The 27,298-nt window shown below is 36.8% G+C and overlaps 1 pseudogene; it reads left to right on the top strand.

The window, feature by feature from the left end:
- Positions 1 to 20,917: 20,917 nt before the first annotated feature.
- Positions 20,918 to 22,316, top strand: LOC134367371 (elongation factor 1-alpha 1-like; annotated as a pseudogene).
- The last annotated feature ends 4,982 nt before the right edge of the window (positions 22,317 to 27,298 follow it).

Below are 27,298 nucleotides of genomic sequence, written 5' to 3' on the forward strand. Positions count from 1 at the left end.
GCTGTAAAGTTGTTTGAGTTCCTTGTATATTTTGGATATTATTCCTTTGTCAGATATATATTTTACAAATATTTTCTCCCACTCTGTTGGTTGTCTTTTCACTCTACTGATTGTTTCTTTTGCTGTGCAGAAGCTTTTTAGTTTGATATAATCACATTTGTTTATTTTTCCTTTAGTTGCCTGTGCTCTTTGGGTCATATTCATGAAGCGTGTACCCAATCCTACTTCCTGGAATTTTTCCCCTATGTTTTCTTGAAGGAGTTTTATTGTTTCATGGTGTATATTTATTTTTTTAATCCATTTTGAGTTGATTTTGGTACATGGTAAGAAGTATGAGTCTGGTTTCATTCTCCTACATATGAATACCCAGTTTTACCATTTGTTGAAGAGGCAATCTCTTCTTCAGTGTATAAACTTGATGCCTTTGTCAAAGATCAGATGGCAGTATATGTATGGGTTGATTTCTGGGTTCTGTATTCTATTCCCTTGATCTGTATGTCTGTTTTTATGCCAGTACCATACTGTTTTGGTTATTATAGCTTTGTAATATACTTTAAAGTAACATAGTGTTATGCCTCCAGCTTTATTTATTTTTATTTTTATTTATTTATTTTTTTTGCTTGGGATTTCTTCGGCTATGCTGGTCATTTGTTATTCCACATAAATGCCTGGATAGGTTATTCCATTTCTGAGAAAAATATCATTGGAATTTTGATGAGGATTACATTGAATTTGTCTATCACTTGGGGTAGTATGGACATTTTCACAATGTTGATTCTTCCAATCCAAGAGCATGGGATATCTTTCAATCTTCTTGTGTTCTAATTTCTCTTAACAGTGGTTTGTAGTTCTCTCTTCATAGAGATTTTTCACATCCTTGGTTAATTTTATTCCTAAGTATTTTATTTTTCTGGTGGCTATTATAATGGGCTAGCTGTCTAGATTTCTTTTTCTGCATGTTCACTATTGGAGTGTGGAAATGCTAATGATTTTTGTGTATTGCTTTTATATCCTGCACCTTTGCTGAAATCATTTATCTACTCTAAGAGTTTTTTTTGTAGAGGCTTTAGGCTGTTCAATATATAGGATCATATCATCCACAAACAGAGACAGTTTGACTTCATCTGTTCCAATCTGGATGCCCTTTATTTCCTTCTCTTCTCTGATTGCTCTGGCTAGTACTTCCAGCACTATGTTGAATAGGAGTGGTGAGAGTGGGCATCCTTGTCTAGTTCCTGTTCTTAAGGGAAAAGCTCATCCCCATTAAGGATGATATTGGCAGTGGGTTTATCATATATGGCTTTAATTCTGTTGAGATACTTCCCATCTATACCTAACTTGTAGAGAGTCTTTATCATAAAATAACGTTGTATTTTGTCTAATGCTTTTTCAGCATTTATAGAGATGATCATATGGTTTTTGTCTTTCCTTTTACTGATGCGGTGTTTCACCTTTATTGATTTGCATATGTTGAACCATCCTTGCATCCCTGGGATAAATCCCACTTGATCATGGTGTATAATTTTGTGTATGTGTTGCTTTATCCTATTAGTTAGTATTTTATTGAGGATTTTTGCATCTATATTCTTCAAGGATATTGGCCTGTAGTTTTCTGTTTTTGATGTATATTTGTCTGCTTTTGGTATCAGGGTGATGTTTGCCTCACAGATTGAGATTGGGAGAATGGTCTCTGTTTCAATCTTTTGGAACAGTTTGTAGAGAACTGGTTTCAAGTCCTCTTTGAAGATTTGGTAGAAGTCTGCAGTGAACCCATCCAGTCCTGGGCTTTTCTTTGTTGGGAGCCTTCTGATAACAGCTTCAATCTCTTTTATGGTTATTGGTCTGTTCAGATTTTCTATATTTTCTGACTTCACTTTTGGTAGTTTGTATGTGTCCAGAAATTTATCCATTTCCTCCAGATTTTCAAATTTGTTGGCATATAGCTGTTTATAGTAGTCTCTAATGATTTCCTGTATTTCTGAGGTATCAGTTGTAATATCACATTTTTCATTTCTAATTTTTTTATTTGGGTCTTCTCTCTTCTTTTCTTAGTTAGCCTGCTAAAGGTTTGTCACTTTTTTTATCTTCTCAAAAAAACAACTTTTTGTTTCATTGATCTTTTGTATTGTTTTTCAGGTTTCTATTTCATTTAGTTCTGTTCTAATCTTAATTATTTCTTTCTGTCTAATAACTCTGGGTTTGGATTGTCCTTGTTTTACTAGATCATTAAGGTGAAGTGTTAGATTGTTTATTTGCCATATTTCCATTCTTCTGTAGTAATCATTTAATGCTATAAATTTCCCCTTTAGTACTGTTTTTGCAGTATCCCACAGGTTTTGGTATGATGTGTCATAATTTTCATTAGTTTCAAGAAATTTTTTTCATTTCCTGTTTAATTTCTTCTTGGACCCATGTGTCATTAAGTAGAATGTTTTTTTTTTTAATTTCCATGTTTGTATAGTTTCCAGAATTTCATTTGTTATTGATTTCTAATTTTAATCCATTGCAATTGAAAAAAATAAATGGAATAATTCCAATTTTTTGAATTGGTTGAGACTTGCTTTGTGACCTAACATGTGGTCTACCCTGGAGAATGTTCCATGTGCTGATGAGAAGAAAGAATATTCTGAGGTTGTTGAATGGAATGTTCTGTAGATATCTGCCAAGCCCAATTGGTCTAAAGTATTGTTTCAATCTTGTGTTTCTTTATTGAATTTTTGCCTAGATGATCTGTCCAATATTGATAGTGGGGTGTTCAGGTCCCCCACTATTATGATGTTAGTGTCTATCTCATTCTTTAGATCTAATACTGTTTGCTTTATAAATCTGGCTGATCTGACATTGGGTGCAAATATATTTATGATTGTTTTGTCTTCTTGATGAATAGATCCTTTTCTCATTATTTAGTAGTCATCTTTATTGTTTTATGGTTTTTGCTTTAAAGTCTGTTTTATCAGATATAAGAATAGCTACTCCATCTCATTTTTCATTTCTATTTGCGTGATATGTATTTTTCCATCCTTTCACTCTTAGTCTGTGTATGTCTTTACAGGTGAGATGAGTCTCTTGAAGGCAGCATATGGTTGGGTCCATCTTTTTAATCCTGTCAGTCAGTCTGTGTCTTTTGAGTGGGGAATTTAATCTCTTTACATTTAGGGTTATTATTGAAAGGTGTTGATTTACTCCTAGCCTTTTATTGATTTTTTGTTTAGATGTCTTAAGTACCTTTTCTTCCTTTCTTTCTGATTTTCTGTTTGTCTTCTGTATTTTTTGGTTTCTTGGGGTGGTAGACAAACTATTTTTTTTTTTTATTGTTAGCATTTTTGTTTTGCTGGTAGGTTTTGTTCTTTCTTGAGCATTTATGGCAGTCATGGTTGTTTTTGAGGTATCAAACCCATTATTTCCTTGAGAATTTCTTGTCAGGCTGGTTGTGTAGTACTGAACTCCTGCAGTTTTTGCTTGTCTGAGAAATATACTATTTGTCCTTCATTTCAGAAGGACAGCCTTGCTGGCTAAAGTACTCTTGGCTGGCAATTTTTGTCCTTTAGTATTTTGCATATATCATCCCATTCTTTTCTGGCTTTTCTGATAACAAGTCTGATGTTATCCTGATTGGGGCTCACTTATAGGTGACTTGCCACTTCTCTCTTGCAGATTTTAAGATTCTGTCTTTGTCTTTGAGTTTTGTCAGTTCGATTATCACATGTCTTGGAGAGGACTTTTTTGGGGGTGAATATGTTTGGGGATCTTCGGGCCTCCTGAATCTGAAGATCTGTGACTTTTCCTGCTATTATTTCATTGAATATGTTTTCAATGTCATTTCCTTTTTCCTCCCTTTCTGGAATACCCATGATTTAGATATTTGAGCACTTAAGGTTGTCTGTTATCTCTCAGATTTTTTATTTTTTCAAATTTTTTAATTCTTTTTTCTTTTTTCCTGTCTGCTTGTGTTAATTCAAACAGCCTTTCTTCAAGGTCAGAATGTCTCTCTTCGGCTTGCTCTAGTGTGCTAGTTAGACTCTCTGTTGTGTTTTTTTAGTTTTAATTTCATTGAATGAATCCTTCAGCTCCACAAGCCCTGCTACATTCTTTTTCAAGGCATTGATTTCTTTGTACATTTCTTCTTTCAGTTCCTGTATATTTTTTTCTTATTTCATTTTGTTGTCTAACTGAGTTTTCTTGTATCTCATTTAGTTTCCTTAGAATTTTTTTCTCTACATTCCTTGTCAGATATTTCAATTACTTCCTGTTCTATAGGATCTAGAGCTTGAGAGTTATTATTTCCTTTGGTGGTAATGTACTTTCTTGATTTTTCATGTCTCTGGTATCTTTCTTTTGGTGTCTTGTCATTGTAGCAGGGAGTATCACAGTCCACTCATTTCACCCTGATGTCTGGCTTGGATCCTGAAAGGACTGCTAATTCTGGGCTGCAGGAACTAGCCTGGGCTGGGGGTCCCATGGTGCCTGCCTGTTCTCGCAGAGTTGGCTCAGGGCATTTGGTTCCACTGGCTCTCAGGCCTGTCTGGTCAGCAGGGACTGACATGGGCTTGTAGTCCTGCAGCACCTGCCTATTCTAGCATAGCGCACATGGGGTGTGTGGGCATGGCAGTTCTCAAGTCTCTTTGCATGACAGGGACTGGACTGAGTTGGGGGTCCCATGTCACCTGTTTCTTCTGGGCATGTGGACCCAGTGGCTCTTGGGCCTCTGTGGGCAGTGGGGACTGGCCTGGACTGGGAGACCCATGGAGCCTGCCTCTTCCAGTGAACCTAACTCAGAATGTTGAGCCTGGTGGCTCTCAGGCTTCTCTAAGCAGCAGAGACCAACCTGGGCTGGAGGTCCCATGGCTCCTGTCTTTTCCAGCACAACTGACTCGGGGCATGTGGGCCCTGAGGCTCTCAGGCTTCTCTAAGTGGGGGGGACTGGCCTTCAACTCAAGTAACTCTGATGCAGGTATTCAAGGACCACATTTCTAAAAACACTGTGATTTTCTTCTACAAATGCAGGAATCACGACTACCAGGATCACAGAATTAGCCAACCCATCATTCATCTATGACCATATTAAAATTGAACATTGCTGTTCTAACCACACAAAGGACTCACTATGGACTACTCTGTTAACACTTCTTTGACCAACATATATTTAATGCTAAATTGGTCATAAAGTTGTTTTTCATTAATTTTTGTAAAGTGAGTGAAATTGAACTTAATTTCAATCATATATGAATAAAAGCATTCTAGAAAAATAAAATGCAGTTTCCCTTTAATAAAAGGAAAGAACTTGTTGAATATTAGGCATGAAAATAATAGAGCAAACTGGAATAGAGCAGAAGTTTGAGGCACTGTTCTAATAAGTGAAAGCTAATTATTTTAATCTAAATCAATTTGCTCTTGGACTAAAACTCTAAAAGGTCAAAGAGCACTACATAAAATCTCTGCACTAAACTAAATCCAGTGAAGATTCAATATTCCACAGTAGTTCTTTTCCTCAACTCAATACTTAAATACTCCCTCCCCCATAATAGCAATTTAAAAAGCTGCGTGTGTTTAAAAATTAATATTTAATTAACACCCTCACCAGAAGTTGTTCTTGTAAGCACAGCTAGTTTAACTTTAGTTTTTCATTGGACTGAAAATCAGATGACTGCTTTTGAGGACTAGGAACTAGTTCATGATTGACCTGATGGCTCAAACCTCTGTGTATGCAAATATCACATACAGACATATTCACACATTCAGAGATAGCTAGGAGGGGAAAAAAAGTACCTAAATTGCTTGTGAGATTGAAACCAAAACCCATTTTTGTAAAGAATTATTTTATAAGTCATAGCAGGCACCAAGGTAAGTAGAGCCCCATGCGCCACTGGGTGCACAGGCTCAAGCCCTGGAAGGAAACACCCAGAAGCTGTAGCAGGCACCGAGATGAGCCAAGCACTGTGATCTTTTGGGGACCCAGACTCACTGCTGGAACAGAAGCCAAGGTAGAGTACCATAGCCACCACTATACCTACTGTCACCACAAGGACAGTTCACCACAGTCGCAGCCAGAGCCACTCTACAGGCAACCTGCCCCACACTTGATTACACTGACAAAAGAAGAGTCACCAGCAGAGCCTGCAAATAGAGGAGGAAATCTTTATCCTCATATCCAACCCCAGAGTAAAAGAAGAAGCAAGTCCTCTACCAGATGACCAAACATCAATGAAAAAATACTAGAACTACAAACAAGATAAGACACAACTGAGGGAGTACTGTAAATACTCAAATACCAGACCCCATAGAACAGGGAACCCTTGAAATGTCTGAAAAGGGATTCCAAGCGAAGATATTAAGAAAACTCAAAGAGATAAGAGAAGACTCAATTAGAGGACACAGTGAACAAGAAAAAATATCCAGAATATGAAGGAGGAAGTTTACAAAAAGATTAATACCTTAAAAAAGAATGCAGCAATTCTCCTAGAAATTAAAGATTCACTCAATGAAATAAAAAACACAACAGAGAGCTTATCTTGAAGATGGTATTTTTGAAATAACTCGGGCAAACAAAAAAAAAAAGGAAAAAAAAGAAAAATAATGAAGAAAATCTATGAGACCTAGCAGACAATATCAAGTGCTCAAACATATGAATTGTGGGAATTCCAGAAGGGGAGGAGAAAGGAAAAGGCTTTGAAAACCTATTCAGGGAAATAATAACAGAAACCTTCCCAGGAATAGGGAGAGATGCAGACTTTCAGATATAGGTAGCTCAAAGGTCACCAAATAGATTCAATCCAAAAAGATCCTCTCCAAGATACATTATAATCAAATTTGCAAAGCTCAAAGATAAAGAGAGAATTCTAAAAGCAGCAAGACAAAAGCATCAAGTCACCTATAAGGGAACTCCCATCAGACTAACAACACACTTCTTGGCTGAAACCCTATTGGCCAGAAGAAAGTGGGATGATACATTCAAAATACTGAAAGAAAAAAATTGTCAGCCAAGAATCCTGTACCCAGCAAGGCTCTCCTTCAGAAATAAGGCAGAAATAGTGTATTTCCCAAACAAAAATTGTGAGAGTTCACCGCCACATGACCAGCCCTGCAAGAAATTCTCAAGGGAGTGCTTCATCTGGAATCTGAATAACGATGATCACTATCATGGATAAACAAGAAAGAGCAAAACATGCTGTTAAAAAGAAAAATGCCAGTGAGAAAGAGAAAGAAGCTCAATCACACCACATCAAATTTCCAACTAACATTGAAGAAGAGAAATAAAAGGGAGAGTATTGAAAAAAAGATATTTAAAACACCTAAACAAAAAGCAATAAGATGGCTTATGTTAAACAATACCTGTCAGTAACAAACCCAGTGAATAGATTAAACGCCCCATTCAAAAGACACAGTCTGACTGGATTAAAAACATAGACCCAAGTATATGCTGTCTTCAAGAGAATCACCTCACCTGTAAAGAGAAACACAGATAAAAAGTGAAGGGATGGAAAAAAGATATACCATGCAAATAGAAACCAAAAATGAGCAGGAGTAGCTGTACATATATCAGATAAAATAGACTTTAAACTAAAAGCATACAAAGAGACAAAGAAGGCCACTATGTTATGACAAAGGGATCTATCCAGCTAGAAGACATAACAATCATAAATATGTATGCACCCCAAACTGGAGCACCCACATACATAAAGCAAACACTCGTATGTCTGTCTTCCTTTGGAAAATGTCTATTCAGTTCCTTTGCCCATTTTTTAGTTGGGTTATTTGTGGTTTTTTACTGTGTAATTGCTTGAGTTCCTTGTATATTATGGATATTAGTCCCTTGTCGGATGCATAGTTAGCAAAAGTTTTCTCCCACTCTGTAGGTTGTCATTTCACTCTGTTCATTGTTTCCTTTGCTGTGCAGAAGCTTTTTAGTTTGATATAGCCCTATTTGTTTATTTTTACTTTTTCTGCTTGTGCTTTCAGGCTCTTGTTCATAAAGTCTATGCCCAGACCTGAAGTGTTTCACCTACATTTTCTCTTAGTAGTTTTACAGTTTCAGGTCTTCTATTAAAATCTATAAGCCATTTTGAGTAGATTTTAGTATGTGGTGAGAGATGAATGTCTACTTTCATTCTGGTGCATATGGATATCCAATTTGCACAGCAACACTTATTGAAGAGGCAGTCTTTTTCCCAATGTATGTTTTTGTTGCCTTTGTCCAATATCAGATGGCTGTAAGCCTGAGGAGTGAATTCTGGGTTCTCTATTCTGCTCCACTCTTAGACCTAAAGGAAAAAATAGACCCCAAAGCAATAATAGTGGGTGACCTGAACACCTCTTTCTCAATATGGGACCGATCTTCCAGGCAACAAATAAATAAAAAGACACAGGTTTTAAACTACACCTTAGGCCAACTGGACCAGGCAGATATACACAGAACATTTCACCCAACAACTACATAATATACATTCTTCTCATCAACACATGGAACATTCTCCAGGATAGATCACATATTAGGTCACATATCTAGTCTCAGCAAATTTGAAAAAAATGAAATCATTCCAAGTAACTTTTCAGACCACAGTGGACTAAAACTGGAAATTAATAACAAGCAAAACCCTGGAACCTATACAATACATGGAAACTAAACAATAGGCTCCTGCATGACCTATGGGTACAAGAAGAAATTGAACAGGAAATCAAAACTTTATTGAAGCTAATGAAAATACATCATACCAAAACTTGTGGCATACTGCAAAAGCAGTACTGAGAGGAAATTTTATTACAATAAGCACTTACATCAAAACAATAGAAAGATTTCAAATAAAGAATATAATGCTGCACCTCAAAGAATAAGAAAAACCAAAAAAATCCAATCCCAAAATTAGTAGATGAAAAGAAATAATTAAGATCAGAGAAGAACTAAATGAAATAGAGACCCCAAAAATTATACAAAAAGTTGCTTTTCTGAGAAGAAAAATACAATAGACAAACTATTAGCTTAAAAAAAAAAAAAAAAGAAGAGAAGACCAAAATAACAAAAACTAGAAATGAAAGAGTAGACATTGCAACTGATACCACAGAAATATGAAGAATCATTAGAGACTTCTATAAATATAAAAGCCTGGAAGAAATGGATGAATTTATGGACACATACAAACTACCCAGAATCAACCAAGAAGAGATAGAAAGCCTGAACAGACCAATCAAAAGCAACAAGACTGAATCAGTAATCAGCAATCTTCCAACAAAGAAAAGCCCAGGTCTGGATGGCTTTACAGCTGAATTATATCAAACCTTTAAAGAGATATTAACACCAATTCTCCTCAAACTATCCCAAAAACTTGCAACAGAAGCCATTCCTCAAACTCATTCAATGAGGCCAGCATCACCCTGATATGAAAACCAGACAAAGATACAAAAAAGAAAGAAACTCTCAGGTCAATATCCTTTATGGACATAGATGCAAGCATCCTCGGAAAAATATTAGCAACCAGAATACAGCAACACATATGCAAAATTATCCACCATGATCAAGTGGGATTCATCCCAGGGATTCAAGGATGGTTCAACATATGGAAGTCAATAAATGTGATATACCACATAAATAAAATCAAGGACAAAATCCATATAATCATCTCAATAGACTCAGAAAAAGCATTTGACAAAATTCAACATCTCTTCATGATAAAGATTCTCAACAAATAAGGTATAGAAGGAAAGTATCTCAACGCAATAAAAGGTATGTATGACAAGCCCACTGCAATTATCATCCTGAATGGGGAAAAACTGAAGGCTTTTCCATTTCTTTAAGAACACAAATAAGACAAGGATGCCCACTCTTACCTTTTCTACTTAATATAGTACTGGAAGTACTAACCAGGTCAATCAGGCAAGTAAAAGAAAAAAAGAGCATCCAGATTGGAAAAAATGAAATCAAACTGTTCCTATTTGCAGGTGATGTGATACTATGTATAGGAAAACCTAAAGACTCTATCAAAAAACCCTTAGAGGGGCCGGCCCCGTGGTGCACTCGGGAGAGTGCGGCGCTGGGAGCGCAGTGACGCTACCGCCGTGGGTTTGGATCCTATATAGGAATGGCCAGTGCACTCCCTGGCTGAGTGCCGGTCACAAAAAAACAAAACAACAACAACAACAAAAAAAAAACCCTTAGAGCTGTTTAATAATTTCAGTAACGTTGGAGGATGAAATGTATACACTCAAAAAACAGTTGCATTTATATTCCTCAACAATGAGCTAACAGAAAAAGAAATCAAGAAAGTAAGCCCATTTACAATGGTCATGAAAAAAATAAAATGCCTACTAATTAATTTAACCAAGGAGATGAAAGAAACCACTACTGAAAGAAATTAAAGAAGACAAAAAAAATGGAAAGACGTTTCATGCTCTTGAATTGGAAGAATGAAAGTCATGAAAATTTCCATATTACCCAAAGTGATTTACAGATTCAATGCAATCCCCATCAAAACACCAATTACATTCTTCACAGAAGTGGAAAAAACAATCTTAACATTCATGTGGAGCAACAAAGGACCCCAAATAGCCAAACTAATCCTGAAAAAAAAAAATAAAGCCCAGAGGTATAACACTTCCTGACCTCAAATTATACTACAAAGCTATAGTAACCAAAACAGCATGGTACTGGCATAAAAATAGACACTCTTATCAGTAGAGAATAATAGAGAACCCATAAATCACCCCTCAGGCTTACAGACATCTGATACATGATAAAGGAAACAAAAGCATACACTGGAGAAAAGACTGCCTCTTCAATAAGTGGTGTTGTGAAAATTGTATATCCATATGCAGAAGATTGAAACTAATCATGCACCTGTCACCGTATACCAAAATCAACTCCAAATGGATTAAAGACCTAAGTATAAGACCTGAAACAGTAAAACTTCTAAGGGAAAGTCTAAGTGAAACACTTCAGGAACTAGTCTGGGCACTGACTTTATGAACAAGAGCCCAAAAGCACAAGCAACAAAAGAAGAATAAACAAACATCACTACATCACAGCAAAGGAAACAATCAACACAGTGAAATAACAACCTACAGAGTAGGAGAAAATTTTTGCTAACTATGCATCCAACAGGGATTAGTATCCATAATATACAAGGAACTCAAGCAATTATACAGTAATAAACAAATAACCCAATTAAAAATGGGCAAAAGAGCTGAATAGACATTTTTTTTAAGGAAAACTTACAAATGGCCAAGTACATAAAAAAAATGTTTAATATCACTAATCATCAGGGAAATGCAAATTAAAACCTCATTGAGATATTATCTAACCCCAGTTAGACTGGCTATAATAAAAAAGACAAAGCATAACAAATGCTGGCAAGGATGTGGAGAGAAGTGAACACTCCTACACTGTCAGTGGGAGTGTAAATTAGTACAATCACTATGTAAAACCATATGGAGATTTCTCAGACAACTACAGATAGATCTATCACACGACCCAGCAATCCCACTTCTGGGTACATACCCAAAGGAATGGAAATCATCATGTTGAAGGGATACCTGCATTCCCATGTTCATCCCAGCTTTGTTTTCAATAGCCAAGACATGGAACCAACCTAAACGTCCATCAATGGATGACTGGATAAGGAAAATGTGATATATATACACCATGAAATATTACTCTGCCATAAAAAAAATGAAATTCTACCATTTGCAGCAACATCGATGAACTTGGAGAAACATGCATTACATGGAATGAATAAAGCACAGAGGGAAAAATACCACATGCCCTCACTCATAAGCGCAAGCTAAGAGAAAAAGAAGGAAGGAAAGATTACAGTGGTGCATTGGACTTGCAGAGAGAGAGAGCATACCTAGGGTTGCATAGTAGGGTGGGAGAAGGGGGGTGGGGGATGGAGGTTGTGCTTTAATTGGGTAGGGGACACAGGGTATAATTGCAAATTGTGGCAATGTGCATGCTGCCAGTATTGACCTGGCCATCACGTCTTGGAAACAAGTGGTGATGGTCAGCTTTGTACCCCATGAATACTCATAACCAATAAAAAATAAAAATTTAAAAAAAGAGTTATTTCACTATAACAAATATCTCTGATTCTCTCCTCAATTAACTCTAAGAGAGCTGGATTTCAATATTGTGAACAGGAGCGAAGATGAATTGACTATAAAATGTTGTGGCAGCATTTCTTGGATAACTTTTATTTTTACCATGTGGGAATGAAAGCAGAAGCCTGACTCTGGAGCCAGAAATCTTGGGTTTAAATCCCAAATCTGCAACCTACTACCTATGTGACCCTGGATACATATATAGCTTCTCTTCGCCTCAGTTCTTCCTCTCTATCAGCACCGTACTCTCCCGAGTGAGCCACGGGCCGGTCCCTAGTTCTTCCTCTCTAAAATGGGGCTAGAACCTTCCTCATTGATTGTTCTGAGGGTTAAATAAGTTTACGTGAGTAATGTTCTTAGAATAGCACCTGAAGACTGATAAGTGTGTGTAAGTGGTGGGCGGGGTAGGTTGTTGTTATTATTGTACTTCTGGTTCATGGCTTTTCAACACATTTTCCTGACTAGTGGCAACCCTCACCTACTGTTCTGTTCACACTTCATTGCAGGAGATCAAATACTACAGCATGTTGAATTTTCAGGGTAAAAACCATGTGACATGAAACTACCAAGTGGTCAGATTACTTTCAGCTGTTGATTATGTAATTCGTTTCCTGGTCTTATTAGTTCTTTGTGTATATGTTAAAGGTAACTTCAAAGCACATGATATCACAATACCGAAGTTGGCACAGCTTTGGAAGGTAGAACCTTTTCCTTCCCAGTGCCATTTTTAACTCTACAGGATCATACCTTGAGACAATTTATTTTATTTGTTCCTTCAGTCCAAGTCTATGTGTTCATGTTCTGTTTGCTTATCTCTTCATTTCTTAGATTCCTTGATTTTCACTGTTACTTAAAGTCCTAGAAAATCTGGCTTCTGTTTCAATTCAGTTCCCTGAGTTTTAAAGTTCAAAAGGTTCTTTCACAACTCCCTCCGCTATTCTGCTCCTCCACCAATTCTGACTAAAACTGTGTCAGTTATACTCTGAAAGAACCTTCTATCAGGACCTTCTCAAAGTTCTGCATACACATCCACTCCCAGGCCATTTGTCTGAGTGCATATGGAAGTATCTTGAGCTGTCCTTTTCATAAATGTGTCTTCAAGATTAATTGACAGTGCCTGGGACAAAATAGATGATATTTACTGAATGAATTAATATTTGCTGAATGAATATTAAGTATTAATATTTGATGAATGAATTAATGAATCAACACATAGAAAAGAGTGGTTTATCTCCATCAACACATACATTTCCTTTTATTCATGTTCTTCCATTATTTATTGCTTAACATTGTGCTTTTTTTTATTATCATTTTAGTGAACTCATTTAGTGTCACCTCCACTAACATTCAATGTTTTCTTCAAGTCAGCTCTTTGCTACTGGGTGTTATTAGCAAAACTGTTCATACACAGAGGTCCTATTTCTAGCCAAGAAGATTTCAAACAGATCTCCAAAACTTGGTTTGCCTTGTAGGCAGTTAAGATACTAAAGAAATTCTCAGTCAATGTAAAAGATTTTAATTCTAGCCCCAATACTCAATTTCCAACCAGGCTCAAATTCATCATGAAACTTAGCGAAAATTTTATTATGGAGGGTAATTCCATGATAAACATATTTACCTTTGTCTCAAATGTATATTTGCCTGTCAGCCCATAATGCAAGAAACATATCAGGTTAATTCTTGATCAATAATTCCAAGTAAGGTTGAGAAATGCCAATACAAAGAACATAGAGGATGGACAAAGGCATACTCAGAACACACTGGGAGAAATTTAATAAGAAAGTAACTCAAGCCTGAAGAGTGGTTAGGTGTTTCACATGACAGGTTTGTGAAGAGCTTCAGTTTGTCTTTTGGGGAAAAGGAGCACCTAACAAATGTCACATGGAGTCAAGATATTCATCCCATCCACTACTGAATATCTCAAGTCTTGTGGGAGATGAACTTCAATGGATAAGGGAAGCAACTGACGCAGTCCCAACTTGATGTGCCAAAATATCCTGTAGTGAGCTTCTGAAAAAGAGTACTCAGCTTAGAAAGCAGGTTTAGCCTGAGGGGAGAGATTTTCACAACTATTCATAAGGCAGAGTTGCCCAGATTTACTTATGCATGTAGCATTTCTGTACGGGTTACCTATATTGCCAAAACCTTTTTTTCTCTTTCAAAAAGTTCTTGTTTTTTTATAATTTAAATAGTTTAAAACATCTTCTGTAACTTTGGTAAAGTATTACATTCCTTTTTTAGAAAGTGAAAATTGCTGTTCTCAAATGGAAACAAATTCTACATCAAAGAGCTTAAATTCAATGCAGAGGGGAAAAAAGCCAAATATGTAAAGCATTCTAGCAGCTGGCACTGATATTGGCAAAGGCTGTCTATAAACATGCAAAGTGCAGAGAAATGTGGTGGTTTTAAAATTATTCTAGAAGTTTCAAAGCTTTATTATAATTATCTGAACATTTAAACTTAAGTATATCTTAGCCTAAGTGACGTGAAGAGATAACTGAAACTTCCCCTTAACTTTATATAGAGAAAGGCAGACCTTATTTATCATACTATACACTGAGATGTTTAGAAAAAAATAGTTAATTGACTGCATCTTTTACTCGTCATCCAGATGCTTAACAACATGGAGCCAAAACTAAAGGCAATGAGACTATTTGCAACTTTTTCCAAAGAGCAAAGAAAATTGTTTCAAAAATATTTTGTAATGAGTAGAGAAGGAATGAGGTTGTCCCGTTGAATACAATTACAGTGTTAGGGTACTAAGAGGCATAAAGCTTCCTGGATACTCAGAGCCTAGAAAAACTCTGAGAGATGCAGCTTAGATCCTCTTGCTATGATCCTTAAGCACCATTGGCTACCACTTTGTGAGCAAATATTAGTTCAGTTAGAAGGCAATATTTTGATTGAAAAATAACTGGAAAAGCAAAAGAGGTATTTAAAATGTCTCTTGAAAAGTTGTGTAAATTCTCACTAAAAAAGCAAAATAGAATAAAGTGGTAGCTGTTTAGTAGCAAACTCTGATTTAATAATTGAAGGAAAGAAAATAATTTTTTTTAAAAACCAGACCATGAGGCAGTATTGACTCAGTGGGCAATGAGATTCAAACCATTCAATTTCAACATTCCCCATGACTAGATCTACTGATATTGTGCCTATGTGTGAGCATAGAAGAAAACAGAGAAAGAGGAGCAAGGGGGGGGAGGGGCAGAGATAGGAGAAAAGAGAGAGAAGAAAGGCTAGAGGAGAGAGAGAAAGAGAGTTTGATTTTATTCAGACAGGACCTCAGTTACAGTATGACAGATAAAATCACTTTAGATATTTTTACATAGCTCAGGCTTTTGTTAAGGCTGTCTGTGACTGGGTCTAATTGACAGATATGTCTGGCTCCCAGGTCCATTCTCACAGGGTTGTTTTGGGGGAGGGAGACCAGGAAAGATCTACCCTTCTCCAAGTACAGGTTGGCTAGTCAGCCCTTTTCAGCAAGCTGATGGTAGTCTCCAGGATTGCAGTCCATTGTGTAGACAGGGCTATCCATCAAACACTAATTTGACCCAAATGTCTCTCTTTTTTTGGTTGCCAAGCAAATCAGTGCCACAAAATGACAGAGACCCAAGCGTGCACAAGATTTCCATAGCTGAGCTGGAGTAGGAAGCAGAATGTAGTTCTTCATTTTTCATAGGGTAATAATGAGATTTCATTGGGAAGCATGAAACAGAACTCTTTGCCAATGATGTAACAGCCAGTGTAGCTGAGAAAGAATATCTGATAATAGAGAAGAAAAGAAATGAATTGAAGAAAATGACACTGCCAAGCACAGGATCTTAGTAAGAGTTCAAATTAATATTGGCAGAATAAAATAAACAGTAGAAACCTGTGTGACAAGCCACATCTATAACAGAGTTTTGACATTCTTTTATGTAAGAATATTTGGGTGCATAATTTCTATGTCAAGCCGGGTCTTCAAAATTCTAAACCTAGATATTCCTGGTGTATGAATATAGTTTCTATTTCCTTTGTGACAAGATGGAAAAATTCCAGAAGACTTTTTATTTGGACATTTTATTCAGTTTTGTTTTGTCCTTACTAACAACATACACTTAGAGAGCCACAAGTAATTATGACCTTAGTTCCCCATTGTTAAAAAATATGATTCAGGTAGTGTTATGCCTCCAGCTTTATTCATTCATTCATTCATTCATTCATTCGTTCGTTCATTTTTGCTCAGGATTGCTTTGGCTGTTTGGGATCTTTTGTTGTTCCATATGAATGTTAAGATTGTTTTTTTCCATTTCTGTGAAGAATGTCATTGGTATTTTCATGGGATTTGCACTGAATCGGAAGATCACAGTGGGTAGTATAAACATTTTCACTGTGTTAATTCTTCCAATCCAAGAGCATGGAATATCTTTCCACCTTTTTGTGTCTTCTTTAATTTATTTCAGAGTTGGTTTATAGTTCTCATTTTAGGGATCGTTCACCTTCTTGGTTAAATTGATTCCTAGGTATTTTAATTTTTTTGTGACTGCTGGGCTTACTTTCTTGATTTCTCTTTCTGTTAGCTCATTATTGGAGAATATAAATGGAACAGATTTTAGGGTATTTACATTTTATACTCCAATGTTACTGAAATTATTAACCAGTCTAAGGGTTTTTGATAGAGTCTAGTTTTTTCTAGATATAGTATCACATCATCTGCAAACAGGGACATTTTGACTTCATCTTTTCTAATCTAGATGCCCTTTATTTCTTTCTCTTGCCTGAATGCTCTGGCGTGTACCTCCAGTACTATGTTAAATAGAAGTGGTGACAGTGGGCATCCTTGTCTTATTCCTGTTCTTAAGGAAAAAGTCTTCGGTTTTTCCCTATTCAGAATGATACTGGTGGTGGGATTGTCATAGATGGCTTTTATTGTGTTGGGATACTTTCCTTCTATACCTAATTTTCTGAGTCTTTATCATGAAAGGATGTTGAATTTTGAATTGTACTACAAAACAATGGTAACCAAAACATCATGGTACTGGCATAAAAATAGACACTCCAACCAGTGCAGCAGAACAACGAACCCAGAAATCACCCCTCAGGCTTCCAGCCATCTGATATTTTACAAAGGCAACAAAAACATACATTGTATAAAAGACTGACTCTTCAATAAATGGTGCTGTGAAAATTGGATATCCATATGCAGAAGGCTGAAACTAAACATGCACCTCTCACCGTAAACCAAAATCAACTCCGAATGGATTAAAGACTTAAGTATAAGACCTAAAACTGTAAAATTACTGAGGGAAAATAAAAGTGAAGCAATTCAGGAACTAGGTCTGAGCACAGACTTTATGAACATGAGCCTGAAAGCATAAGCAACAAAAGAAAATATAAACAAATGGGACTATATCAAACTAAAAACTTCTGCACAGCCAAGGAATCAATCAACAGAGTGAAATCAATCTACAGAGTCAGAGAAAATTTTTTCTAACTATACATCTGACAAGGGATTAATATCCATATATACAAGGAGCTCAAGCAATTACACAGTAAAAAAACAAATAACCCAATTAAAAAATGGGCAAAGAAGCTGAATAGACATTTTTCTAAGGAAGACACACAAATGGTCAACAGGTACATGAAAAAATGCTCAACATCACTAGTCATCAGGGAAATGCAAATTAAAACCACATTGAGATGTCATCTCACCCCAGTTAGACTGGCTATAATCAAAAAGATGGAGAATAACAAATGCTGGCAAGGGTGTATAGAGAAGGGAACACTCCTACACTGTTGATGGGACTGTACATTAGTACAATCAGTATGTGAAACAGTATGGAGTTTTCTCAAACAACTACAGATAGATCTTCCATATGATTCAAGATCCCACTTTTGGGTATATAACCAAAGGAATGGAAATTATCATGTCAAAGGGATACCTGCACTCCCATGTTCATCACAGCTCTGTTTACAATAGCCAGGATATGGAACCAACCTAAATGCCCATCGATGGATGATTGGATAAGGAAAACGTGGTATATTTACACCATGGACTATTACTCTGCCATAAAAAAGAATGAAATTCTTCCATTTGCAACAACATGGATGAGATTGGAGAACGTTATGTTGAGTGAAATAAGCAAAGCACAGAGGGATAAATACCACATGTACTCACTCATAAGTGGGAGCTAAGAGAGAAAGAAGGAAGGAAAGAAAGACCAGAGTGGTGTGTTTTACTTGTAGAGGGAGAGAGCATACCTAGAGATACAAAATGGAGTGGGAGCAAGGGGAGTGGGGAGAGAGGTCAGTATTAATTGGGTGTGGGACATGGGGTATAATTGCAATTTGTGGTAATGGGTATGCTGCCAGTCAGATCTGGCCATCACATCTTGGGCACGAGAGGTGACAATCGGCTTTGTATCTCATGAATATTCATGAACAATAAAAAATTAAAAAATTAAATAAAATTATGATTTCTTTCTGGGCCCATAGGTTAGTGGAAAGGAAACAAATTGGCCTTTTAATGTAATTGTTTGTTAGAGGAAATGTCTTAAATTTAATAATTAAGACTTTTAGAAAAATACTTAATCCATGAGCTCTTCAGTCCAGCCACCTAAAAGAAATATTAGGTTAGGTTATCGCTATGCCAAGCACACAAGCTTTCTGAATTTTTTTCCCTTTGATCTGCCCTTCTCAAAGTCTATCTCACTTAGAAGTCTCTAAGATGGAGTTTCTTTGATCTTTTATGACCACGAGAACACAGGTCCTCTTTATCTCTGGAAATCTCTTGCAAAGATGCATTTTATAAGGCTGTGTTTACAGAGCACTCAAGAAAAAAAGAGCTGTTGAGACCAAACCAAGATGCTTTCACATCCATATGTTCAATTATACTTGCTCAAACAAACAAACAAGTTGTACTAAATGAGAAATGCTAACTAGTTTGGCATGAACACCCCCTTCCCCACGAGCACATGCGAGCACACACACACACACACATGCACACACACGCACACACACACTGCATCTTGAAAATTCTAAGCAGTGAATTGAGAATGAGACACAAGATGATTGATTTCCTTGTGCACACAATAATCAACACTCAGAAATGATACTTCATCACCACAGTGCATACAGGTGTTACACAGTGAAGGCTTTTCAAAAAATGGAATAAAAAGAGAAAATGCCTATAATGGATCTTTAATAGAGAAACGTGTTTTATGCTTTGGCTTGAGAACATCAGCTCATTTAAATTCAAGTCAGATGACTCCCTTAAACATATTTGTATAATTCCAAAATTTTTTAATGTTTAAGACTGTCCACTGGGAAAAAGCCAACATTGCTCTCTTCAAAATCATAGAGAGAAATCTTACCTCTATCTTTGAATGCGAAATAGCTTTGAAATTAATGTGTTCACTCATTAAGCTCAAATACTTGACAAACTCCTTTGATTTCATAGATTGTAAATCCCTGCAACACTGAGAGAAGCCATTTATAAAACTGAGCTATTGATTGTGCTAAACTATACAGTGATTATAAGAAGCATCCTAATGAGTAGGTGCTGTCTCTATAGTGTGCTTAAGAGGCACCATACAGGGCTGCAATCTAAGAGTTGGTTCCTTTGGGTATGCCAAGTTCCCTATTAAAATAGCAATATAGAGCAATATAAAGAAACACCCTAAGATGTTTATATTAATTAATTCATCCACTCTTTTAACAAATATAGTTTCTAGCATACACAGTGTAATTTGAGTGGATTAAAAATGAATATGATCTGATACATATGTTTCCTCTCTTATCACCTTAAGAGAGGAAATATGATACACACATATATAAATATGAATCAAATACAATGGTGAAACCTTCTCCTAGGGCCCTTGTCACCCAGCCATGTGTGGAATCTGCAAGTCCAGGTGTCTCAAAGTCTGCCTTGGCTCTATGACCAGCACTGGCCCCAGAAGCCATAGGGAGGACACCAAGACACCCAGAATCTGGGAAATATTTTTGGTTTAAAGTCTATTTTATCTGCCTTGGGAAGCCCTCCCACCACTGGAACAGAAGGCAAAGAGAGCGTCCTGTGACTGGGGACAAAGGTGGAAGCCTCATGTACCACTCTCACTGTCCAAGCAAAAGGCAAGAGAGACTCCCATAACTGGGGACCCAGGAGGAAGTCCCAGGCAGCTCTTCCACTACATTAGGAGAAGCCAGGAAAGCCTCTTGAGATGAGGGACCCAGACTTTAAGCACCCTCCCACTGCCCAAACAGAAGGCAGGTGTGTACCACAAGCACCGCTTCCATGTAGGTAGTTCACCACCACCACAGCCACAACCACAGCTACTGCCACCACAAACATAGCTCACCACCATAGTAGCAGCCAGAACCACCCTGCAGGGAGCCCAACACACACTCGACTGCATTAACACAAGGAGAGTCACCAGTGGAGCCTGCAAATAGAGTAGGAAACCTTTCTCCTTAAAGCCCACTCCAGAGTAACACAAGAAACAACTGCTGTACCAGATGACCAGACATCAATATAGAGATACTAGAAATATGAATAAACAAGAACAAATGACATCACCAAAGGAATGCAGTAATTCTCAAGTACCAAACCCCATAGAGTAGGAAACCCCTGAAATAACTGAAAAGGAGTTCCAAGCAATGAACTTAAGAAAACTCAAAGAGATAAGAGAAGACTCAATTAGAGAAAACAATGAAATGAAAAAAAAAAAAATCCGGGATATGAGGGAGGAAACTGGCAAAGGGATTAGTACCTTAAAAAAGAATGTAGCTTTTTCGCAACAGGTTTGCTGCCAGAACACAGGTGTTGTGAAAAACACTACAAATCAAAGTGAAAATGGGAAAGAAAAAGACTCATGTTAACATCATCGTAATTGAACATGTAGATTCAGGCAAGTCCACCACTACTAGTCATCTGATTTACAAATGTGGTGGGATAGACAAAAGAACCATCAAAAAGTTTGAGAAGGAGGCTACTGAGATGGGAAAGGGCTCCTTCAAGTATGCCTGGGTCTTGGATAAACTGAAAACTGAGCATGAGTGTGGTATCACCATTGATATCTCCGTGCGGAAATTTGAGAACAGCAAGTTTACGTGACTATCGTTGATACCCCAGGACACAGAGACTTTATCAAAAACATGAATACAGGCACATCTCAGGCTGACTGTGCTGTCCTGATTGTTGCTGCTGGTGTTGGTGAGTTTGAAGCTGGTATCTCCAAGAATGGGCAGACCCGTGAGCATGCTCTTCTGGCTTACACACTGGGTGTGAAACAACTGACTGTTGGTGTTAACAAAATGGATTCTACTGAGCCACCCTACAGCCAGAAGAGATAAAAAGAAATTGTTAACGGAGTCAGTACACACATTAAGAAAATTGGCTACAACCCTGACACAGTAGCACTTGTGCCAATTTCCGGTTGGAATGGTGACAACATGCTGGAGCTAAGTGCTAATACACCTTGGTTCAAAGAATGGAAAGTCACCCATAAAGATGGCAATGCCAGTGGAACCACACTGCTTGAAGCTCCAGATTGCATCTTGCCACCAACTCGTCCAACTGACAAGCCTTCACATCTGCCCCTCCATGATGTCTACAAAATTGGTGGTATTGGTATTGTCCTCATGGGCCAAGTACAGACTGGTGTTCTCAAACCTGGCATGGTGGTCACCTTTGCTCCAGCAATGTTGTGACTGAATTAAAGTCTGCTGAAATGCACCGTGAAGCTTTGAATGAAGCTCTTCCTGGAGACAATGTGGCTTCAATGTTAAGAACATGTCTGTCAAAAATGTTCATTGTGGCAATGTTGCTGGTGACAGCAAAAACGGCCCACCAATGGAAGCAGCTGGCTTCACTGCTCAGGTGATTATCCTGAATCATCCAGGCCAAATCAGTGCTGGTTATGCCCGTTTCCTGGATTGTCACACAGCTCACATTGCTTGCAAGTTTGCTGAGCTGAAGGAAAAGATTGATTGGCATTCTGGTAAAAAGCCGGAAGATGGTCGTAAATTCTTGAAATCAGGTGATGCTGCCATCATTGATATAGTTCCTGGCAAACCCATGTGTGTTGAGAGCTTCTCTGACTATCCTCCTCTGGGTCATTTTGCTGTTCACGATATGAGACAGACAGTTGCTGTTGGTGTCATCAAAGCAGTGGACAAGAAGGCTGCTGGAGATGGCAAGATCACCAAGTCTGCCCAGAAAGCTCAGAAGGCTAAATGAATATCATCCCTAATACCTGCCACCCCAGTCTTAATCGGTGGTAAAAGAATGGTCTCAGAACTGTTTATCACAGTTAGCTATTTAAGTTTAATAGTAAAAGACTGGTTAATTATAACAATGCATCATAAAACCTTCAGAAGGAAAGGAGAATGTTTTGTGGACCATTTTGGTTTTTTTCTGTGACAGTTTTAAGTTATTAGTTTTTAAAATCAGTATTTTTAATGGAAACAACTTGACCAAAATTCTGTCATAGAATTTTGAGTCCCATTAAAACAAAGTTTAATAAGAGAGAGAGAGAGAGAGAGAGAGAGAGAGAGAGAGAAAAGAATGTAGCAGAACTCATAGAACTGAAGGAATAATTCAATGAAATAATAAACACAACCAAGAGCGTAAGCAGCAGGTTAGAGCAAGCAAAAGAAAGAATTTCAGATCCAGAAGACAGTCTGTTCAAAATAACCCAGGCAGACAAAAAAAGGAAAAAAGAATTAGAAAATGAATAAAATCTAAGAGCGCTAGCAGTTTTCTGTTTGCGTGTCTTAAGCACGCAAACATCCAAATCATGGGTGTTTCAGAAGGGAAAGAGAAAGCAGAAAGCATTCCAAACCTTTTCAATGAACCATAACAGAAAACTTATGAGGTATAGGAAGAGACACAGACCTTTGGATCCAGAAATTCCAAATATCTTCAAATAGATTAAATCCAAAAAGATCCTCTTCAAGACACATTATAGTCAAACTTCCAAAGTTCAAACAAAAGCAGCAAGATGAAAGTGTCAAGTCACCTATAAGGGAGCCCCCATTAGACTAACAGCAGACTTCTCAACAGAAACTCTGCAGGCCAGAAGAGAATGGGATGATATATTCAAAATACAAAAAGAAAAAAACCTGCCAGCCAAGAATATTATAAACAGCAAGGCTATCCTTCAGAAATGAGGGAGAAATGGTGCACTTCCCAGACAAATAAAAACTGCGGGAGTTTGCCATCAAAAGACCAGCCCTACAAGAAATCCACAGGGAAGTCCTGCATCTGGGATCCTAAAAATGGTAATCCATATCATGAACACACAAGAAATAACAAAATTCACTGGTAAAACAAAAATGCAAACAAGAAACAGAAAGAAAATAATTCTTACCACCTCAAAAAACCTACAAACATTAATGATGAATAATAAAATAAGAAGAAAGGAACAAAAGATATTTCAAACATCTAAAAAATAAGCAATGAAATGCCAAGAGTAAAACAATACCTGTCAATAATAACCCTACATATAAATGGATTAAATTCCCCATTCAGTATACACAGACTGATTGGATTAAAAAGCTAGTCCCGACTATATGCTGTCTTCAAGAGACTCTCCTCACCTGTAAAGACACACACGAATAAAAGTGAAAGGATGGAAAAAGATACACCATGCAAATGGAAACCAAAAATGAGAAGGAGTAGCTATTATTATACTGGATAAAATAGACTTTAAACCAAAAAAACAAAAGGGAGAAAGAAGGCCACTCTATAACGATCAAGGGATCTATCCAGCAAGAAGACATAAGACTCTTAAATATGTATTCACTCAACACTGGATCATCCAGATATACAAAGCAAACACTATTAGACCTAAAGAAAAAGATAGACCCCCAATACAACACTAGCTGGAACCTGAACACCCTTCTCTTAGCATTGAACAGATCATCTAGGCAACAAACCAACAGAGAAACACAAAATTTAAATTACACCTTGGACCAATCGGACCTGGTAGATTTCTACAGAACATTTCATCCAACAACTTCAGAATATACATGCATTCTTCTCAGCATTACATGGAACATTCTCCAGGATAGACCACACGTTAGGTCACAAAGCTAGTCTTAGCAAATTATAAAAAGTTGAAATCATTTCGAGATTCTTTTCAGACAACAATAGATTAAAACTGGAAATCAATAATAAGCAAGGGCCGAGCCCGTGGCGCACTTGGTAGAGTGCTGCGCTGGGAGCGCGGCGACTCTCCCGCCGCGGGTTCGGATCCCATATAGGAATGGCCAGTGCGCTCACTGGCTGAGTGCTGGTCACGAAAAAGACAAAAAATAAAAATAAAAATAAAAAAATAACAAGCAAAACAGGAAATTACACAAATACAGGGAAATTAAACAACAGGTTCCTGAAGGACTTGTGGATCCAAGTAGAAATTAAACAGGAAATCAAAAAATTTCCTGAAACTAATGAAAATGAAGATACACCATACCAAAACTTGTGGGATACTGCAAGAGCAATACAAAGAGGAAAGTTTATTGCAATAAATGCTTACATCAAAGCAATAGAAAGATTTAAAATAAGCAACGTTATGCTACACCTCAAAGAATAAGAAAAAACAAAAAATCCAATCCCCAAATTAGTAGACAGAAAGAAAAATTAAGATCAGAGCAGAACTAAATGAAATAGAGACCCCAAAACAATAGTCAATGAAACAAAGAATTTGCTTTATGGGAAGATAAACAAAATAGACAAACCATTAGCTAAGATAAGTTAACAAAAGAGAAGACCCAAATAATAAAAATTAGAAATGAAAAAGGAGACAGTAAAACTGATACCACAGAAATACAAAGAATCATTAGGGACTAATATAAATAACTATATGACAACAAATTTCTCAACCTGGATGATATGGATACATTTCTGAACACATACAAACTACCAAGACAGAACCAAGAAGAAATAGGAAACCTGAACAGACCAATAACAGGCAATGAGATTGAAGCAGTTATCAGCAGTCTCCCAACAAAGAAAAGCCCAGGAGCAGATGGCTTTACTGCTGAATTCTACCAAACAATTTAAGAGGAATTAATACCAATTCTCTTCAATCTATTCCAAAAAACTGAAACAGAGGCCATTCTCCCAAACTCATTCTATAAGTCCAACATCACCCTGATACCAAAACCAAAGTTACAACAATAGCAACAACAAAGACTATAGGCCAATATCCTTGATGAACACAGATGCAAAAATCCTCAAAAAAAATAGCAAGCAGAATACAGCAACACGTCAAAGAAATTATATACCACGAACAAGTGGGATTCATCTCAGAGATGCAAGGATGGTTCAACATATGGAATTCAATAAATATGATATACCATGTCAATAAAACCAAGTAAAAAACCATATGATTATCTTAATAGATGCAGAAAAAGGATTAGCCAAATTCAACATTGCTTCATGATAAAGACTCTCAACAAATTAGATATAGAAGGAAATTATCTCAACACAATAAAAGCCATATATGACAAACCAAACACCAATATCATACTGAATGGGGAAAACTTTAAGAAGAGGAATGAGACAAGGATGCCCACTCTCACCACTCTGTTTTACATAGTATTGGAAATACCAGCCAGAGCAATCAGACAAGAGAAAGAAATAAAGGGTATACAGGTCAGAAAGGATGAAGTCAAACTGTCCCTCTTTGCAGATGACATAATTATACATAGAAAAACCTAAAGACTCTACAAAAAAATCTTAGACCTGATAATCAATTTTGGTAATGTTGCAGGTACAAAATTTATATGGAAAACTCAGTAGTGTTTTAAATACTCCAACAATGAACTAGCAGAAAAATAAATCAAGAAAGCAAGCCCATTTATAACAGTCACCAAAAAAATAAAATATCTAGGAATCAATTTAACCAAATAGGTGAAAGATTTCTAATGAGAACTACAAATCACTACTAAAAGAAATTAAAGAGGACACAAAAAGGTGAAAAACATTCTGTGCTCTTGGATTAGAAGAATTAACATTGTGAAAATGTCCATACTATGCAAAGCTACCTACAGATTCAATGTAACCCCCATCAAAATACCATTAACATTCTTAACAGAAATAGAAAAAACAATCCTGACATTCATGTGGGACTACAAAATCCATGAATAACCAAAGCAATCCTGAGCAAAAACAAATAAATAAATAAAACCAGAGGCATAACACTACCTGACTTCAAATTACACTAAAAATCTACAGTAACCAAAGTATCACAGTACTGGCATAAAAACAGAGTGGACCAAGGAACACAATAACAAACCCAGAAATCACTCCACATACTTACAGTCAATTGATCTTTGACAAAGGCAACAAGAACATACATTGGGTAAAGGACTGCCTCTTCAATAAATTGCACTGGGAAAACTGGACATCCATAAGCAGAAGAATGAAACTAGACCTGTACCTCTTGCCATATATGAAAATCAACTCAAAATGGATTAAAGACTTAAGTATAATACCTGAAACCATAAAATTACTAAAAGAAAACATAGTGAAAATGCTTCAGGAAGTAGGACTGAACAAAGACTTTATGAATAAGATCCTAAAAGCACAAGCAACAAAGCAAAAATATAAACAAATGGGATTATATCAAACTAAAAAGCTTCTGCATATCAAAGACACAATCAACAGAGCAGAAAGACAACAGAATGGGAGAAAATATTTTCAAACTATATGTCCAACAAGGGATGAATATCCAGAATATACAAGGAACTCAAACAACTTAACGGTAAAAAAAAAAAAAAAAAAAATACAATTAAAAAATAGGTAAAGGATTTGAATAGACATTTTTCAAAGGAATATATACAAATGGCAAAAAGGTAGATGAAAAAATGCTCAACATCACTAATCATCAGGGAAATGTAAATCAAAACCACATCGAGTTATCATCTTTCCCCTTTTAGACTGGATGTTAGCAAAAACACTGAGCATAACAAATGCTGGCAAGGAGGTGAAGAAAGAAGAGCCCTTGTGCACTGTTGGTGGGATTGTAAATTAGTACAGCCATTATGAAAAGTAGTATGGAGGCTTCTGACATTAACTACAGATAGAAGTACCATATGATCCAGCAATCCCACTCCTGGGTACGTATCCAAAGGAATGGAAACCATAGTGTCAAAGTGATACCGGCACTCTCATGTTCATTGCAGCTCTATTTACAATAGCCACAATATGGATCCAACCTAAATGTCT

This window comes from Cynocephalus volans, chromosome X, assembly GCF_027409185.1.
Source record: "Cynocephalus volans isolate mCynVol1 chromosome X, mCynVol1.pri, whole genome shotgun sequence".
Classification (NCBI taxonomy): domain Eukaryota; kingdom Metazoa; phylum Chordata; class Mammalia; order Dermoptera; family Cynocephalidae; genus Cynocephalus; species Cynocephalus volans.